We start from the raw sequence: 20,340 nt of genomic DNA, 5'->3' as shown, positions 1-20,340 counted from the left end.
CAAGCAAACCCCTGGGCTGGGCGGTCAGGAGGAAGGAACGAGAGCTGTCGTTAGAGGGGATGGACGCAAGAGGGCTCAGGAGCACCGGTGGAGCCCAACTGCTTCTCCCAGGTCAGACTTCCAGGCTCTGAGATGGGGCGGGAGGTGGGATTGGTGGAACCGCAAGGTGGTGCCCAGAGTGAAGGTGTTGGTTACTGGAAAAGTGGGTGTTGGCATCTGGAAAAGGGGGTTGGCGATCATGTCTCGGGAGCGTGTAAGAGTGCTGGTATTTTGGTGGGCGGGCTGTGGTCATCCCTGTGCCCTTTCCTTCTCTCAAGACTTTTCGAAACTTCCTTATTCCTTTTCCATCTGAGCGTCTTCCTCCTGTCGCCACACCCCTCTAGGGCAGTGCTGACCTAAAGCCAGTTCACCTGAATTAAGGTGGAGATGATTGATTTACAGCAAGGCCAAGTCACTAGACTTCAAGTCACCTGAATTAAAGCAGACTCAGGTGATTTCAGAGGCTGCATGATTTAAAGTAGTGGGGTGAAATATCAAGGGTGAGTGCCCTGGGAGACTTTGAGATATATATATGCCCCTGTATAAGGCACTTCATTGAGCTTAGAGGGAGATGAGGTAGGAAATCAGGCTGGCTGGTGCCCAAGGCCAGCAGAGGCAGGACTCCGTAGCCAGTGATACCTGGCTTGACTCCTGGGCTTGCAGTTTTCCAGCTCTAGACCTGGATGGGTGTTGGCATGTTGAAAACGAGGCTGTTGGTAGTGAATGCAGAGCTTGTAAAAGCGCTGGTATTTTGTGGGTCGGGCTCTGCTCATCCCTGTGCCCTTTCTTTCTCTTGCTAGATCTCCCGAAACTTCCTTCTCTTACCATCTGAGCCTCTTCCTCCTGTCCCCGCACCCCTGTTTGTGGACCTGACTTAAAGCCAGGGCACCTGAATTGAGGGGGAGCTGACTGATTGAAAGCCAGGTCACATCAAGTCACTTTAAGGCCTAATTGGAATAAAGTAATGGGGTGTTGTAGGGAGGGATGAGTGCCCTGGGAAACTTTGCGAGACAGTAGGACCCTAAGTGGGGCACTTCACTGTCCTTAGAGGGAGGGGAGATAGGATATCAGGCGGGCTGGTGCCCGAGGCCAGTGTAGCCCCCAGGGCAGGGGAGGGAGGCTGTTTGAAGGGCTGAGAGTTGTTGTTCCAGCGGACATCCGCCAGGCGGCGCCAGAGGACTGGTGCAACCCAGCTAAGGCTTCCTGGCTGGGCCTCAGGGCCAGGAGACGGTAGCTTTGGAGCAACTTCAAGGTCGCGGGCAGACATGAGGGCTTGGTTACCCAGTGGCTTTGACCCTCTGGCTCAAGTTGCCTCGCCTCAAATAGGGGACAGAGGTCTGCTTTCGGCATTTGATGGGGGCCCTTCCAGCCTGATCTGGTGGCCTAGTGGCTGGACAGCGTGAAGGCTGTCTGTGGGGTGACTTCCCTTTATTTCTCCAGAGGCAGGACTCTGGACCCTGGAATACCTGGCTTGACTCCTGGGCTTGCAGTTTTCCGGCTCTAGGCCTGGGTGGCTGGCTGTAGGTATGTTGAAAACGTAGCTGATGGCCATGAATGCAGGGCTTGTAAAAGCGCTGGTATTTTTGTGGATCAGGCTCTGCTCATCTCTGTGGCCTTTTTTTCTCTTGCAAGTTCTCCTGAAACTTCCTTCTTTGCTTTTCATCTAGCCTCTTCCTCCCGTTTCCACAGCCGTGTTTGGAGACCTTACCTAAAGACAGGTTACCCGAATTAAGGTGGAGCTGAATTAAGAGGAAGCCATCTATAGGTAGCTTCTATTTTTTTTTTTTTTTTTTTTTTTGGCTGTGTTGGGTCTTTGTAGCTTCACACAGGCTTTCTCTAGTTGAGGCGAGTGGGGGCTACTCTTCCTTGCAGTGCATGGGCTTCATTGCGGTGGCTTCTCTTGTTGCGGAGCATGGGCTCTAGGCTTGCGGGCTTCAGTAGTTGTGGCACACTGGCTCAGTAGTTGTGGCTCTGGAGTGAAGGCTCAGTAGTTGTGGCACACAGGCTTAGTTGTTCCGCAGCATGTGGGATCTTCCCGGACCAGGGATTGAACCCATGACCCCTGCATTGGCAGGCGGATTCTTAACCACTGCGCCACCAGGGAAGTCCTGCAAACACTTTTTAAAAAAATCAGTGATAGGGAAACAGAAGAGAGAGAAAGGTGAGTCCTAGTATCTATGTCCTCATGGTTATTATGAGACTCCTAGTGCCAAAATCCCAGGGTATTATGAAGATTAACTCCAATAATATCCATGAGGTTTCCAAAACCATAACCTACTTGTAAACACATAGTAGATGCTCAGTAATCGTTGCACTAATGCCTATATACATGCTGTTTAACAAATAGACTTACTCAGATGTTACAGCCTTTATTGCCTTCTGTAAACTTTAAAGTGCCAGCCAAACATGTGATCCTTCAAGATGTTGATGGTGGTCTTTCTTGGAACTGAGAAAAGGAGTATTTCCTGCCATATCATTAAACAAAGGATGTCACAGTCATCAGCACTTGCAGCCCTCCAACGAGGCCTGGTGAGCCCTGAGGGAACTCAGGAAGGAAAGAATACCTACCATCTAGCAGCCGTCAGACTGCAGCCACTCCTTACCGTGAGCCCTGAGGAAACTCAGAATGTGAAAATACAGGATACTGGCCTCAGATAGCTGAGGTGCCTATCAAAGGAATGATTTCAGTGAGCCCAGACTCTTGCATCTTCCCGTACATAGAAAAGCGCTAAATTCCTTAACTTGGGATATCTGGTTTTCTTGAATTAACAATAATCCTTTTATGTTCCTGACTACCTGCACTTTGTTGCAAAATGTCTATATAACCTGGCTCCCCACCTCGCCTCCTCTGAGCAATGTTCTCAGGGTTACTTGAGATGCTGCCTCCCGGGCTTGAAGCCCTAAAACTTCCCGCTGAATAAGACATAACTCTCAACTTTTAGGTTGTGAATAATTTTTTAAGTACACAGAACCAATAATAGTCACTTTGAGATAAGGTATGTGGTGGAAGGGGCTGAGGTGTGGTGTGCCTGCTTTCTCTAGTGCTACTAAAAACAGGTCTGGGGGAGCATCCTTGGTACAAGGAAGAAATTTGTTAAAGCTGCCAATTCATGGGCCCTGCTCCAAACCTGCAGAATCCCAGTTTTTTCCATGGGTGCTTGAATGCTTTGTATGCATATTGAAGTTTGAGAGGCAAGATTTACATAAGTGCTTTGCACTCTAGGCTTACAATAAAGATGACTTGGAGAGTTTTAATTACTACTATTACCTGTGACCTCCCTCACAGATTCTGTCTACTGGCTTGGGTGAGTGTGCATTTTAAAAAAATGAAGTATAATTGACATACAATATTGAATTTGATTCAGGGTTTCAACATAGTTTCAGGTGAACATGATTTATATAGATTACAAATAAATTCGCTTTAATTACATTCCCAGGCAATTCCAGGGTGAAACCAGGGTTATGCAAGAGGACTGTCATATTTCTGTGGTGTGAGACTTGAGTCCAGTCTTTGGTTTAAGGAAAGGTAGTAGAGTCTGGGTAGGTGGGTCAGGGCTGTGCACCCCACATACCCCATTGCTGTAGCAGCATTTCTGGCTGACTGTGAGACAGAAGGGCGTATGAAAACAGGGAAGGAGAATATCCTTGGCCTCCATGTAGGAGCGCATTTCTTCCTGAATCTGTCGTGACAAAGGAGAGGGGAGCGTGGTCTTTCTGCATTTCAGGGGCCTCCTGCCTCTGAGAGTGGGGGTAGCAGGTGAAGGCACTGTGCTGATGCCCTCAAAGATGTACAGGTGCCATGTATCTACATAATATTGCCTGAAAAAGGAACCTAGAAGTGGAGGAGGAAGAGGGAGAAATGGCAGGTTCTCAGGTAAAATTTGTGACCCAGATCAGCGGCTGTGTCCCCTTTTCTTGCTGAAATCCCATGTATTTAGAACTTGCAAATATTTACTTCTCTACCTCTGGTGGTCCTGCCTAACAAATTTGCTTTCAATACTGTTGCCAACAAATTTTGGCTCCCTGTGCACTGATGCCGAATAGAAATACGCAGATGGAAATTTGGAGGATAAGAAATAGGCCTTCTGTTTTCTTTGCCAGGCAAAGGGAAGACACAGCAGGCTAGCGCCTCAAGAACTGTGCCCCCCTCCTTGGGGAATCGGAGAAGATTTTAACGTGGGGCTCGCAGTCCAGGGCATGTGATAAGGATCAAAGTAGTGAATGTCTTGCATTCTTTTTCCTTTGCATTATTTCAAAACAGTCAAAGCTGGCGTTGCCCGGTAATTGAGGACTAGCACTCTGGTAATTGGGTCCATTTGTCTCTGGTTTATGGGCCAGCGACCTTCTTTCTGAAATGCAAAAGCTACAGGGGGTGATTTGTTACAAGGGGGCATAGGAAATGTAAGTACAGGGATGGAATAGTGTCAGGGAGTGAGGTTAGCTTTGTGAAGAACAAATCTAGTTACAGCCACTACAAATTAGTAGCAGTTAAAATAAAACTAGGAGTGATAACTGTTTCAGGCCAGGTTATGTTTCGTCTCTAGCCTGCGTGTTCACTGTTCCCTTTGTTTTCCTTGCTCTCAGGAGAAGGAAAACTTAATTTCTATTTTTACTGCAACAATACTTTTCTTTTTTTCCTAATGATAGCCAAGGTTAGATCTTTAGGATATTCTTTTCTTACATCCCATTTCCTTCTCTCCGTCCAGGCTCCCTTTACAGCATAAAGAATTCCTACCATAAATTACTGATGTGCAAATGTTGAAAATGATCCCTTTTTGTCCTATCAACTCAGGGATGTGTTGATACACAAGATTCCCACTGAATATGCGGTTGGGTTCTGGGATATCAGTGAAGGAGAATATGTAATATTTAGGTCCTGTGTGGATGCAGCGTCAGTCTATGTAGACGAGGATAATGAAAATGCACCAATAAAGCTGATTTGCTATATGGCCCAGAGTAACCCAAAGTTCTGATAAAGAAACAGAGCTACCAGTTGCCTCAAGGAAAGACTTACTATTTAAAATACACAAGAGTACAGGATGTGAGAGTTATATGTAACTTTAAACTTGCTTAACACTTTTCTCATGATTAGATTTTTTTTTCAAAACGGTATCACAGCAATGATGAGTCCTTGTGGATAGGGCAGCTGATATCAATTTGTCCCATTACAGCTGATGTCAATTTTGTTCACTTGATTCAGGGGCTGTGAGCCAGATTCCTTGGCAGAGAAGTTAATAATTCTTCAATTACCATTAATAGGGTCTCGGAGGGATTTACTGAGAGCTGTGCATAAACCATGGCATTTCATGTGAATACTCCCCCTTTCTACTTCATTTCCCTTTACTTGTAGATTGCTTTGGAAAATGAAGACTCTCACCTTTGTTCAGACTTTTGTTAGTAAATATTCTATAAATTTCCTTTTTTATTACACTGCCATTGCACAGTTATTCTCTTCTTTATTACTTTTGTATCTTCAGGAAAAGTAAACAAGGGTCCTATAGTATGTGTTCAAGTATCTTAAAATGCTGTAATATAATCAGCACAAATGAGAAATGAAATCATTTCATATTTCAAGGAAATAGGGGTTTGTTGATGCAAAGAAAATCTTCATGAGGTTTCATCTTGTCCTTCTCATTTCTTGAGTTGATCTACATCTTTTGCTGTAGATCAGTGATCATTCTAGATATTTAAAATGAAATAAGATATTGTTGCCCACATCTTAAAATCGGCTATCCATTCCTTATTTTTGATTGAGTACTACTTGGAAGTAGAGTTAAGGATCTTCAAATTAGAAATGCTTCCTAAGTATTTTAAAGGGGCTGTCAGGAAATACCATTTGGTGACGTAATTTTCTATAAATTATAGTGTCCTCTCTTCTCTACTGAACACAGTACTGGATTGGAAATTTTAGAATTTCCAGAATAAGTAATATGTTCCATTGTTTAATAAACAGGTGTTGCTGTCTCTAAGCTGAACCTGGTCACCTCTTTTGAGCAAAGAGCCTGGGGATGTGTAGAAAAGGAGACAACAGTCATACACCCAGGTAGGTGGGAATGAATAAAGCAGATAACACAGGAGTGATGTACAAAGGTGAAGGAGGAAGCGAGGCTTTAATATGTTGTTCGGGAGGCTCTGCTTCAATGGAAATTATTTTGAGAAGCCCAGGTGTATGTCTGTTGCTGTCACAGAGGTACTTATCCTGCTCCACTCGTATCCTGCTCCTAAACCCTCTAAGGGTTTTCCTTTTGCTCCAGTGACCTTCCATGGCAATCAGAGCGAGAGCCAAAGGCTTCCCCATGGCCTCTGAGGGTCTGCATGTTCTAGCTGCTATTCCATTGCTTTTGGGGGCCTGGGAAAATCTGTGCACGTACAAAGTTCTTTTATGGAGTTTATGTGTGTTTCTCCTCCCTTGTCTTCGGAGGTACTTGTCTCCTAGAGACACGTACACATTCCACTACAGCCCTGGGAATGTGAGATACACTGAGTGTCCCCCATTCAAGTCTATGTAGACCAGGCTTCCCCATGGACCAGACCCTGTACTAGGTCATCAGAAATGAACCTGGAGGGGCTTCCCTCGTGGCGCAGTGATTAAGAATCCTCCTGCCAATGCAGGGGACATGGGTTTGATCCCTGGTCCGGGAAGATCCCACATGCCATGGAGCAGCTAAGCCTGAGTGCCACAACTACTGAATCTAAACTCTAGAGCCCTCGAGCCACAGCTACTGAGCCCACGAGCCACAGCTACTGAGCCCATGAACCACAACTACTGAAGCCTGCGTGCCTAGAGCCCGTGTTCCACAACAAGAGAAGCCATGACAATGAGAAGCCCCCACACCGCTACGAAGAGTAGCCCCCGCTCACCGCAACTAGAGAAAGCCCATGAGCAGCAACAAAGACCCAACACAGCCAAAAAATAAATAAATAAAATAAATAAAATTTGAAATAAAAGAAATGAAGCTGGGAGCCTCACAGTGTTTACCCAGCCTCATGATAGAATAACCTGGGCCACTTCATTAAGATATTGATGCTGGGCCCTGCCAAAGACTAATTGACAGAAGCTATGGGGGTGGGACACAGGGAATGGTAGTTCTAAAATATACATAAATTATTCCAGTGGGGAGTCAAGGCTGAAAATGACTTTGGGGAACATTGTTCACCAGAATTTCATGTCTATACAAATCACTTATGTGTCCCGTTAAAAACAGATACTGGGGCCCCACACTCAGACTTTATGAGTCTCCAAGTTGGGATGAAGGTCAGTAATTTGCACTTTGAGGAACCACTGAAGTCGCTTACCCTAGACCTCATTTCCAGCAGCATTAATCTAGAGAAATCAAGAACAGTGCCTGAGTGCCTATCCGAACACAAATACTGCTTGTTCCCAGTGAAGACCACTAACAACTTCTGAAAAGATGACATTCTCTGCTCACCACTTTCAAATTGAGCAGGGACTAGAGAAAGCAGTGGGGTCTGAGGAAGACTTATGGGGAAACATTTGTTCATTCATGAAAGGAATGTTTCATGAGGATCTACTGTATGCTCACAGGTATGTGAGGATGCACTGTGTTCAAGACACTGTGCTGACATCCTCACATTATGAGAGTTGATTGTCGTAATCTGCTGGGAACTGGATATTCTATGTTCATCTTTCCCAGGAGGATTTAGTTGTCGGGCTTGCCTTCCTGGGAGTAGAGATTATCTTTGTCTCTTCTCTTTCATTATCACAGGAGATAGTCCTTTGCTCTCCTTTATCTGAGTCTAAGCATCAAAAATTATGAATGCCAGATCCATTCACAAAGGTGGCAGAGTTTTCAGAAACTCTGGTGTCCCACTGCTCAGAAAAGGATGACCAAGGAATGGGGGTGGAGCCATGGCAGGACTTTTTTGTTCGTTTGTTTGTTTAAGTGGTCCTTTTAAACGGAATCTGAATTGACCTTTCCTATTAGGCTCTGCAAGTCTAATTTTGGAAGAAGGACTATATTCTGGGTGGAAATTCTGGGGCAGCAGAGCTGTGCCTGCAATGTAAAGCCCGAAGTATGAAACAGGAATCTGTGGCGTCCGATGGGCTGCTCTAGAGGTGGGACTGACCAGCGCCTTATGCGTTTGTATTACTCAGGGTGATTCTGGGTGGCCAGTCCCTGATTCCAGTCTGCTCTTGGGTCATATGCATTGTTAGAGGTACTAGATTCAAGTCCTTATGAGTTTTACTTGCATTCCCTGTCTGTGCCTGTGTGAAGGTTTGGGCTAAAGAAGAGGCCAAAAAAGGGAAGGCTGTCAAAACCCAAGGGGTAACAACACGGGTCAGAGGGAGAACTGGTCTGTGCTACAGATTGTGGTACCAGCTTGCCTGAACTGCGAACTCAGGTGTGTGGGCTCCATTAAAATGGAGTTCAAGGCTGGCGATCTTGAGCCCCGGGCTGGTGAAGGGAGGAGCCTGTGACTGGCAGTTTTGGCCCTGGGAGGGGCGGTGTGTGCCAGAAGTCCTCTGTGCACTGCTCAGCACGTGGTGGGAGACTCTGCTGGTGTAGGCAGTGTGGTGTTACTATCAAGGGTGCAGTCTGGTCAAGTGAGGGCACAGCTGTGCTGGTGTGTTGTTGGCGTGAGTGAGTGGGGGCAGGGAGAAGCAGGGAGAGACTTCCCTGAGTCCTCAGGCCACGCTGCACCTGAGCAAGGTGTTTAGGGACCAGACGAGGTGCTAGTGCTCAAAAAGAAATGCGGCCCTGTGTGTTAAAATGTTAATTTATGAGCATTCCAGTTTTCAAGTGTTCATTTGAGCCAACCTCTGTTCAGTTCCAGCAGCCTCAAATCAAAGGTGGTTAGGAGCACTTTATCTGCAGGAACTCAGAGAGGGGTTTTTCTAAAGAAGACACCACATCAAAGCAAGGATAATAATTGATTGTATCTTAACCAGTCACCTTGGTTTGGGAAAGCCTCGCTGGTAGTGTGTGACTGGTTGTTTTTAATTTATTTTCTCAGATTAATGAGCCTTGACTCTGAAATAAGTTTTGTTTGCTTAAATAGGCTACCAAAGTATGAGAGTCACCTCAGCCTAATGGCCTCCTTGTTTAATTACTTTAACACTGGAAACGCAGTAGGTGGGATATTATACTTTTCATCCATTTGCAAGGTAATTTAGCAATTGTCTACCTAACGTAGAAATGCACAGTCATGTTGGTGCAACAATTTCATGTCCCAGAACCACCCACACAAGCCACATGTGTAGAAATCGGAGATCCACATTCTGTGATAGCAGGACAAAAACAGATGTATCTATGTAAATGCATAACTAAGGAGGGTTTCAGTAAAGTCTTTCTATTCATAATTACCATGGAATATGATGTTGTGTGTTTGGGAATGCAGGAGATACATTTCTACTGGTGTGAAAATATACCTTCATATATCATTGGTTAAGGAAAGCAATTTTATTTACAGAGTTTGATTTGACAGATATATATCAATATTGAACCATGTACATAATATTTTAGTGTTTGTGTATGTGTGGATATATATTATACAAATTCAAATATAGTTTGTTACACATGGAAATTGCATAGCAATGAGGATATACTTGGAACTGATGATGTTCCATCTGGAGATAAAATTTTATTATTGCTTCTGGGGAATTCTCTGGCTGTCCAGTGGTTAAGACTTGGGCTTTCACTGCCTTGGGCCCGGGTTTGATCCCTGGTCAGGACACTAAGATCCCACATGCCGTGATGTATAGCCAAAGAAAAAAATTTATTGCTTCTGGAGGGTGGTTAATTAATGGGCATTTTTACTTGATTTTATTGTTTAAATATATTATAATTTCATATTTTATAAGTAAATTTGTTCCTATGCGCAGTAGTTTTCTATCACTGCTATAACGTATGACCACACACTTAGCAGTTTAGAAAACATTCTACAGTTCATAAGTTAGAAATCCAGTGGTCTTGGCTGGGCTTTCTGTTTACGGTCTTACAAGGTCAAAAATCAGTCTCCTGAGGCATAGGTTCTTATCTGCAGCTTCCATGGGAGAATCTACTTCCAGGGCCATTCAGGTGCTAGGCAGAACCCATTTTATTCTGGTGGCTTCCATGTGAGCCCTCCATGGTCACACCTTGCATCCGGTGTCCCTAAAGGAGAGGAGAAACACTGTGTCATTGTTCACTCATTTTTTCTCTAATCCTTTACTGTGTATTCAGTTGAAGGGATCATCACAAGTATTTTATGTAAGTAAGGTTATTACCTCAAGGTCTCAAACTAGAAACTATTCACGATTAGGTTATGATTTGAATGAAAATCATGGAATTACTGAATAGGAGAAAAAATTAGTAACCCTTAATCCACCTGCTGCAACTACCATCACCCTCCCCCACCCCTCAACTCCACCATCCTCTATTCCTCATTGTGACCTCAGTCTCTCTGCCTCTGTGACCTTTAGATATCTCTAGAATGAATTCTTCCCCTTCTAGGCTTCTTTATTGCTCTCCCATGTCCATCCTGTGCATTTTAGACCTCCATCCCCATGAAACCTCTATCCCCCGGACTCCAGAGCTCTCAACCCAACCTCCTCCCCTTCTACTGCTCCCAAGCCTTTTATCCTTCGTACCCTCCTTCTCTCTTGCTCTTTATCCTCCTCTCCTTCCAGTGACTTCAGCCCATTTCTTGTGTCCTGTATGTCTAATGCCGCCAAATGTTCCAGTCATCAGTTAACCAAGTGTCCTTAGTTTCCTCACGACCCTGCACCCATTTCCCCCAACCCTATAATTCCTGACTCTCCAAGTTCCTCTGCCAATTTTTGGAATAGTTGGAAAAGAATAGGTGTTAACTCTTCTCTAAATGTTGAGTAGAATTCACTTGTGAAGCCGTCTGCTCCTGGACTTATGTTTGTTGCAAGTTTTTTAAAATAACTGATTCAGTTTCATTACTGGTAATTCATCAAATTGATTATATTTTCTATTTCTTCCTCATTCAGTTTTGGGAGATAGTACATTTCTAGGAATTTTTCCATTCCTTCTAGGTTGTCCATTATATTAGCACATAATTGTTCATGGTAGTCTCATGCTCGTTGGTGTTTCTGTGGTGTCAGTGGTACCTTCCCCTTTTTCATATCTGATTTTACTGATTTGGGCCCTCTCTTTTCTTTTTTTTCTTCTTGATGAGTCTGGCTAAATTTTGTTTATCTTTTCAAAGAACCAGCTCTTAGTTTCACTCATCTTTTCTATTGATTTTTCATCTCTATTTTATTTATTTTTGCTCTAATCTTTATGATTTTTTAAAATTTTACTAACTTTGAGCTTTCTTCTTTTTCTCCTTTGGGTGTAAGTTTAGATTGTACATTTGAGATTTTTCTTGTTTCCTGTAAACAAGCTTGTATCACTGTAAACTTCCCTTTTAGAACTGCTTTTGCTGTGTTTTGAAGATTTGGATTGTTGTGTTTTCATTTTCTTTTGTCTCTAGGTATTTTTTATTTCCCCTTTGTTTTCTTCAATGATCCATTGGTTGTTTAGTAGCATATTGTTTAGCCTCCACGTGTTTGTGTTTTTTGCAGTTATTTTCTTAAAATCGATTTGTAGTCTCACAGCATTGTGTTTGGAAAATATACTTGACGTTATTTCAGTTTCCTTAAATTTACTGAGGGTTGTTTTGAGGCGTAGCATGTGGTCTATCCTGGAGAAAGTTCCATGTGCACTTGAAAATGAAGTGTATTCTGATGCTTTTGGATGGAATGTGTCATATATACATCCATCCATCTGTTCTAATGTGTCCTTTAATGTCAGTATTTCCTTATTGATTTTCTGTCTGGATGACCTGTCCATTGTTATAAGTGGGGTTTTAAAGTTCCCTACTTGTATTGTGTTACTATCAATTTTTCTGTTTACGTCAGGTAATATTTGCTTTATGTATGTAGGTCCTCCTGTGTTGGGTGCATAAATTCTTAAAATTGTTATATCTTCTTGGATTGATCCCTTAATCATTATGTAGTGTCCTTCTTTGTCTCTTCTATTTTATTTATTTTTTATTTTTTGGTCGCACTGCACGGCATGTGGGATCTTAGTTCCCCAACCATGGATTGAACCCTCGCCCCCTGCTGTGGAAGCATGGAGTCTTAACCACTGGACCACCAGGGAAGTTCCCTTCTTTGTCTCCTAACAGTCCTTATTTTAAAGTCTCATTTGTCTGGGAGTTCCCTGGTGGTCCAGTGGTTAGGACTCAGCACTTTCACTGTGGTGACCCAGGTTCAATCCCTGGTCTGGGGTTCAATCCCTGGTTGGGGAACTAAGGTCTTACAAACCATGTGGCCAAAAAAAAAGGCTATTTTAAAAATCACTTAAAATTTAAATACGCTGGTATGTGGAGCATGAAACACTTATTGGGATATACTATTATAAAAGATTCAAAACGCTAAACATAGAACTACCCTATGACCCAGTGATTCCACTCCTGGATTTACATCCAAGAAAAACCCAAAACACTATTTGAAAAGATACATGCACCCCAATGTTCATAGCAGCACTATTTACAACTGCCAAGATACAGAAGCAACCTAAGTGTCCTTCAACAGATGAATGGATAAAGAAGATGTGGTACATGTATACAACGCAATACTACTCAACCATGAAAAAATGAAATTTTGCCATTTGCAGCAACATGGATGGACTTGGAGGGCATTATGCTAAGTGAAATAAGTCAGACAGCAAAAGGCAAATACTGTATGATATCACTTATATGTGGAATCTAAATATACAACAAATGAGTGAATACAACAAAAAAGAAAACAAATGCACAGATACAGAGAACAAACTAGTGGTGACCAGTGGGGAGGTGGGAGGGGCACTATAGGGGTGAGGGAGTGGGAGGTACAAACTACTGGGTATAAGATAGGCTCAGAGATGTATTGTACAACATGGTGAAAATAGCCAATATTTTATAATAACTGTAAATGGAAAGTAAACTTTAAAAACTGTATAGAAGTGATTCCCTGGTGGCGCAGTGGTGGGGAATCTGCCTGCCAATGCAGGGGACACGGGTTCGAGCCCTGGTCTGGGAAGATCCCACATGCCACGGAGCAACTAAGCCCGTGAGCCACAACTACTGAGCCTGCACGTCTGGAGAGGCCACGACAGTGAGAGGCCTGCACACCACGATGAAGAGTGGCCCCTGCTTGCCACAACTGGAGAAAGCCCTCGCACAGAAACGAAGACCCAACACAGCCAAAAATAAATAAATTTATTTTTAAAAACTGTATAAAAATATTTTAAGTTTTTTAAATAAAATAAATTAAAAATTTTAAAGATACGATATTCTCAAAGAATATTTGAAAAAGTGGATGTGCTTTTCTCTAATTTTTACCTTAATCAATGCACTTTAAATATTTGAGAAAGTATAAATACATAAGGGAGGGGTGGAGAGAACAAACTCTGGAACCACAATTTATAACACATACACATAGACACACAATAAAAAAAATTCTGATCTGTTGATTCAGTTATAATGTGCTTTATTAACATAGATCACGACTTCCTTTGTGAATCATCAAATATGCATTCATGGCATCATTTTCAAAGGCTTCTGTCCATTCCCAACAGAAAATGTTAATCCACCCTCCGTTGCTGCCTTTGGTTTATTTTCAAACAAATCTGTGATGCAAACAACTTCATGCTCTGGATCTTTGGGGGTAGGGAGTCTCGGCTCACCTGAGGACAGGTGGTCATGCCCTGCTCTCAGGTAGTCCTGTGGGTCAGGTGGGACCTGAGAGGAGAGGGGGCGAAAGGACCTGAGGACTAAGGGTACCTTTGGGTAGATTTCTACGGGCCACCCCTCACACAACCCTAAACCCACCATGTGATTTCCACCAACCTAGCAGCATCTCCCTTAGACAACAGCAAGGCCACACCTATTCCAGGAGGGGCTCAGCCCCTAGGAATCAGGCCCAGGGAACCTGCACTTCTGGAAGTTCTTACCTGAAACCTTCACGCTACTCAGTGGTCTCAGGTGCGCTCTGCCTGATAGCTCTAGCTCAGTGCTACTGGATACGGGTCTGAGGAGTAACGTCTGCACCAACAAAAAACTTGTTAAAGATGCCATTTCATGAGCCCCACAGGAGAATCATAATTTAGAGTGGGGCCCTGATTCCCCCCAAATTTGTAAACACCTTAAAGCTTTGGAAGAAATGTTTGCTGTGTGGTTCCCATTGCACTTTCCCACTAGTATTACATGGTGAGTATTTAGAAATAACATCACCTGTGCCCTCCCCACTGAGTCTATCTATTGATCTGGGTGGGAGCGTTTGCATTGTTTTAACTCCAGGTGATTCTAAATTTAGGCCCTGTTTAAGCACGAGGGCTGCTGGGTTCATTGGTGAGTGTTGCTTCCACTCTTTGGTCCTTTTGCCATTGGAGAGGCATCGGTGTCTGCTCTACATGGGATTGGAATGGGCAGAGGAGTGTAGCCCACTTTCTCTATTCTGTAGCAGAGTTTTTGGGCCTCTGTGTGAGGGGAGAGCACATGTAGACAGGAAAGAAAAACCTCACTGTTTGGTCTCCATTGCAGGAGCTCATTGTTCCTGAATCTCTCTTTTTCAAAAGGTTGGGATTTCACGGTCCTTTTGCCTGTGGGTATGGTGGGAACAGGTGAAGGAGCTGCGCTGATGCCATTAAAGACATATTCTCAAGATACTGATGTGATCCCTCAACATAATATCGATGAGAAAACAACCCAGAGCAGGAGGAAGAAGAGGAGAAAATGGCAGCTTCTCAGGTAAATGTCCTGTCCTGGGTCAGAGGCTATGTCTGCTTTTCTCCTGAAATGTCATGGATTGAGAACCTGCAAACGTTTCATTTTCTACTTCTGATGTTCCTGCCTAGCAACGTTGTTTTCAACTACTTGTGTTTTTCCTTCTTATGATAGTCAGTCAGCTCTTTACAATACTTCTCTGTGTTCCAGAGCCTTTTCCCCATTGTCTGCATCCAGGCTCCCTACAGAGCATGGAGAATTCTCACCATGAATTAATGACCTTCAACTATTGAAATTATTCCTTTTGTGAAAGATCAACATGGGAAGGCATTAATATCCAAAATTCCCTATGGGATAATTTCAGATGTTGAGATATTAGTGAAGAAGGGGAAAGTGGAATGATTAATGTACATCTGAATGCAACATCAACTTAGCACAACAGGAGTAACACACTTTTAAGTGGGATGGCATTAGTGGTCCAGATAACTCAAAGTTCTGGGGAAAAAAAGTAACTAGGAGAGATTTGCTCTGTATATTTTTAAGAAAGACTGTTTAAATACAGTATTAGAGTCAGAGAACATGGGAGGTATATGTGGACTGAAATTTGCATAAAACTGACATTTTTTCATGATAGTCTCAGATTATGATTTTCTTAGTATTTTCACCCAGAATACCATGGCAGGGATAATGTGTCATGTGTGCTTCAGTGACCTGATAATTGTTTGTCCCATTACACCTGATTTTCCCTGGTTCAGGTGTTCTCTGCAAGATTTCTGTGCTTTGAAGTTCATATACTTCTTTTATCTTTAGTAAGGGTTTGGTGTGATTCACTGAGAAATGTGCATAAACCATCATGGTGTATCTGGGAACTCCAATTTCTTCTTAGTTTTCCTTTACTTGTAGTTTGCTTTGGAAAATGAATGTTGTCACCTTTGTTTATTAAAGATACTGGCTTTTCAAGTGGAGGTTGTAGTCAGTCAAGGCTTGTTCTTGTAAGTTTCCATTATACTCTATGCTCACGTAACAGACATACTCTTCTTTATCACTTCTTTGTATTTTCAAAAGTTTACAAGAATAATATTATTAATGTATGCTCAATTATGTTAGATTTCAGAAATATAGCTCAACTGAGGTGATAAGTATTTTCAAAGACATCAAAGATTCAGAAACAATAGCTCTAACTGGTTTTATATCTTTGTGTGTATATCTCCCCAAGTGTATTTATAAAATGCAAAGTGTATCATCCACAAATAGATTCATAAGATTTATCCAGTTAAAAATAATTAGTATTAATTCTTCTTTAAAAGTTTTGTAGAATTCACCAGTGAAGCCTTGTAGTTCTGGTAGTTTTTTGTTGAGAGTTTTTTGAGAACCGATTTAATCTCCTTAATAGTAATTTGGTCTGTTCAGATTGTTTTATTTCTTCATGATTCAGTCTTTTTATTTTTAATTTTTTAATTTTTTCTTTGGCCCATTGATTCCTTAGGATTGTGTTGTTTAATTTCTACACATTTGTAAATTTTCCAGACTCTGTCCTACTGTTCATTTCTGGTTTCTTACCATTGTGGTTGAAAAAAATACCAGGTTGGACAAAAGGTTCATTCCATTTTTTCCGTAAGATGGCTTTAGTAGCACTTAGTTGTCTTTAATTTCATTCGAAACAATTTTGTTAGATTGTATGTGACAGCTGTCATATCAGTGTGCATTTAAAAAAAGACTTATAAAAATTGGTGAATTTTTGTGTAGCCATTTTAATATTGAAGATGGGAGAAAAAAGCAACATTTTCAGAATATAATGCTTTATTATTTCAAGAAAGGCAAAAACGCACCTGAAATGCAAAAAAAGATTTGTGCAGTGTATGGAGAAGGTGCTGTGACTGATCGAACACGTCAAAAGTGGTTGGCGAAATTTCATGCTGGAGATTTCTCACTGGATGATGCTCCACAGTCGTGTAGACCAGTTGAAGTTGATAACGATCAAATCGAGACATTCATTGAGGACAATCAACATTATACCACACAGGAGATAGCTGACATACTTAAAATACCCAAATCAAGCGCTGAAAATCATTTGCAACCATTGCAATCATTTGCATTGGTTATGTTAATTGCCTTGAAGTTTGGGTTCCACATAAGTTAAGCGGAAAAAACCTTCCTGACCATATTTCTGCATGTGATTCTCTAAACGTAATGCAAACTTTCCGTTTTTAAAACAAATTGTGATGGGCAACGAAAAGTGGATGCTGTACAATGTGGAATGGAAGAGATCTTGGGGCAAGTGATATGAACCACCACCAACCACACCAAAGGCTGGTTTTCATCCAAAGAAGGTGATGTTGTGTATATGGTGGGATTGGAAAGGAGTCCTCTATTATGAGCTTCTTCCAGAAAACCAAACAATTAATTCCAACAAGTACTGCTCCCAGTTAGACCAACTGAAAGCAGCACTCAATGAAAAGCGTTCAAAATTAGTCAATAGAAAATGCGTAATCTTCCATCAGGATAATGCAAGACCACATGTTTCTTTGATGACCAGGCAAAAACTGTTACAGCTAGGCTGGGATTCATCCACCGTATTCTGATTCATCCACCATATTCACCAGACATTGTACCTTTTGATTTCCATTTATTTTGGTCTTTACAAAATTCTCTTGATGGAAAAAATTTCAATTCCCTGGAAGACTATAAAAGGCACCTGGAACAGTTCTTTGCTCAAAACAGTAAAAAGTTTTGGGAAGATGGAATTATGAAGTTGCCTGAAAAATGGCAGAAGGTAGTGGAACAAAAGGGTGAATACGTTGTTCAATAAAGTTCTTGGTGAAAATGAAAAGTGTGTCTTTTATTTTTACTTAAAAACCAAAGGCACTTTTTGACCAACCCAATATTTAGTATGTACGTGAAGTAAATCAGAAAGACAAATACCATATGTTATCACTTACATGTGGAATCTAAAATATCAATATGACAAAAATGAACCTATCTATGAAACAGAAACAGAATCACGGACATAGAGAACTGACTGCTGGTTGCCAACGGGGAGGGGTTAGGGGAAGGGATGGAGTGGGAGGTTGGGGTGAGCAGGTATAAGATTTTGTATATAGAATGGATAAACAACAAGGTTCTATGCACAGAGAACTATATTCAGCATCCTATAATAAACCATAATGGAAAAGAATATTTTAAAAAGAATGTATATATGTGTATAACTGAATCACTAAAAATTTACTTAGTATAATATCAGTCTTCTTAAATTTACTAAGACTTGTTCAGTGATCCATTGCATGATCTGTCCTGGAGAATGTTCAATGTGCCGTTGAGAAGAATATGTATTCTGCTGCTGGTGGATGGGCTGTTCTCTTTTTGTCTAAGTCCATTTGCTCTAATGTATAATTCAAGTTCAGTACTCCCTTATTGGTTTTCTTTCTGGATGATCTATTCTGTGTTGAACGTTGGGTATTAAAGATCTGGACAGGGGCTTCCCTGGTGGCACAGTGGTTGGGAGTCCGCCTGATGATTCAGGGGACACGGGTTCATGCCCCGGTCCGGGAGGATCCCCCATGCTGCGGAGCAGCTGGGCCCGTTAGCCATGGCCGCTGGGCCTGTGCGTCCGGACCCTGTGCTCCGCGACGGGAGAGGCCACAACAGTGAGAGGCCCTTATACAGCAAAAAAAAAAAAAAAGATCTGGACACTTTTTTTCTATTGTCTATTTCTCTCTTCAAATCTGTTAGTATTTGCTTAACACATTAAGGTCCTCCACTGTTGAGTGCATATTTATTTATGATTGTTGTCTTCTTGATGAATTGAAAACATTATCATTATGTAATAACCTTATTTTTTTTCTTGTTGCAGCTTTTGGCTTAAAGTCTGTTTTGTCTGGTGTAACTCTAGCTACCACTGCTTTCTTTTGGTTTCCACATGTATGGAATATCTTGTTCTAAAGCTTCACTTGGAGCCTGTTTGTGTTTTTGACACTGAAGTGAGCCTCTGATAGGCAGCATATAGTTTGATCTTGTATTTTTATCTAGCCACTCTATGACTTTTGACTGGAGAGAATTTAATATATCTATGTTTACAGTAATTATTGATAGGTAAAGACTTATCAATGCCATCTTATTGTTTCCTGGATGTTTTTTTGTTTCTTGTTCCTTTTTTCCTCTTCTGCTGCCTTTCTTTGTGAATTACTGATATCCTGTAGTGGTATTCCCTTCCCTTTGTATTTTCTGAATCTAGTACAGGTTTTTGCTTTGTGGTTCCATGAGGCTCACAAAAAACATCTTATAGATATAACACTCTATTTTATGTTGATAATAATTTAACTTCCATCACATACAAAAAATAATCTACTCTTTTACTCCCCTCCATGAATTTTTGTGTATGGTGTTACAATTTACCTCTTTGTATATTGTTTATACATTAAAATTATTATAGCTGCAGTTATTTTAATAATCTCATCCTTTAACTTTTATATAGTAAAGTTAACTGGTTAACACACCACCATATCACACTATTAAGGTATTCTTACCTTAACTATATACTAACATTTACAAGTCTATTGTGTAGTCTCATATGTTTTCATGGTACTATTTAGCGTCCTTTTATTTTAGCTTGAGGAACTCTTTTAGAATTTGTTCTAAGACAGATCTAGTGATGATGAATGAACTCCCCCAGCTTTTGTGTTTTTTGTTTTGTTTTTTTACATAAGAGTATTTTAATTCTTGTCCTTAAAAACTATAAAGACTATCATGATTTGGAAATGAGACTGTACCAAACAATGGCCAAAGAAGAATCGTACATTCTATGCCTTCTCTTTCCTTTGTTCACTCAGAAATATAATGTTATCAGCTATAATTGTTGTTGCTTGTTGTCTCACATTATTTTTATCCATATATTCACCATAGTCTATTTTCCCTTCCAGGTAAATTCAAGACGCCTTTTTCACATACTGATATGCCACATCTCCGAGGCCTGGTCAGAAGACTGAAATTCTGTGCTACGTTGTCTTTTGACTGACATCACCCATTTGGTAATGCTTCATTTTCCCCTGATCGCCACATCTCATTTGCTGCTACAGAAAATATTGTGACTGGGTTTTTTCCTTCTACCTGTCTCATGATAGGGTCCTAACCTACTCAACCAAGTAGCTGCACATGATTCAGAGATCTGTTGAGAACCAAACTGCTAGCTATTTCAGACTCATGTCTTACAAGCTGATGAAATACCTGTACTATAGGTCTTCGAAACATGGCTTCTATTTTCTTTTCTTACAATCTAATCTTTAGTCTTTTCCTGACATTCTGGCCAGCTTTTGTTTTTTGAAAAGAGTTTTTAATCTCTTCATTCAAGAAGGACAATTATGATGAATAGGATATTATTGGTTGGCAAGGTTTTTTGTTTTGGGTTTTTTTTTTTGAGCAATTGGAATATATCATCCCACTCTCTCCTGACCTGTGAGGTTTCTGCTCAGAAATCAACTTTTAACCTTATGAGGCTCTAGGGACTTCCCTGGTGGTGCAGTGGATAAGACTCCATGCAACCAGTGCAGGAGGCCCGGCTTCCATCCATGATCAGGGAACTAGATCCCA

General features: G+C 41.6%; 1 pseudogene across 1 annotated transcript; it reads right to left on the bottom strand.

Annotated features, from left to right (window-relative positions):
* Window positions 1-19,447: 19,447 nt before the first annotated feature.
* LOC309967927 (single-stranded DNA-binding protein, mitochondrial-like) lies at window positions 19,448-20,001 on the bottom strand (annotated as a pseudogene). The gene has a single exon. The product of its transcript is annotated as a single-stranded DNA-binding protein, mitochondrial-like (transcript).
* Window positions 20,002-20,340: the final 339 nt, after the last annotated feature.

Source organism: Leucopleurus acutus, assembly GCF_964270905.1.
Source record: "Leucopleurus acutus genome assembly, chromosome: 10".
Taxonomy (NCBI): Eukaryota; Metazoa; Chordata; class Mammalia; order Artiodactyla; family Delphinidae; genus Leucopleurus; species Leucopleurus acutus.
Note: the sequence above shows the minus strand (reverse complement) of the source record. Positions and strands in the feature narration are given on the sequence as shown.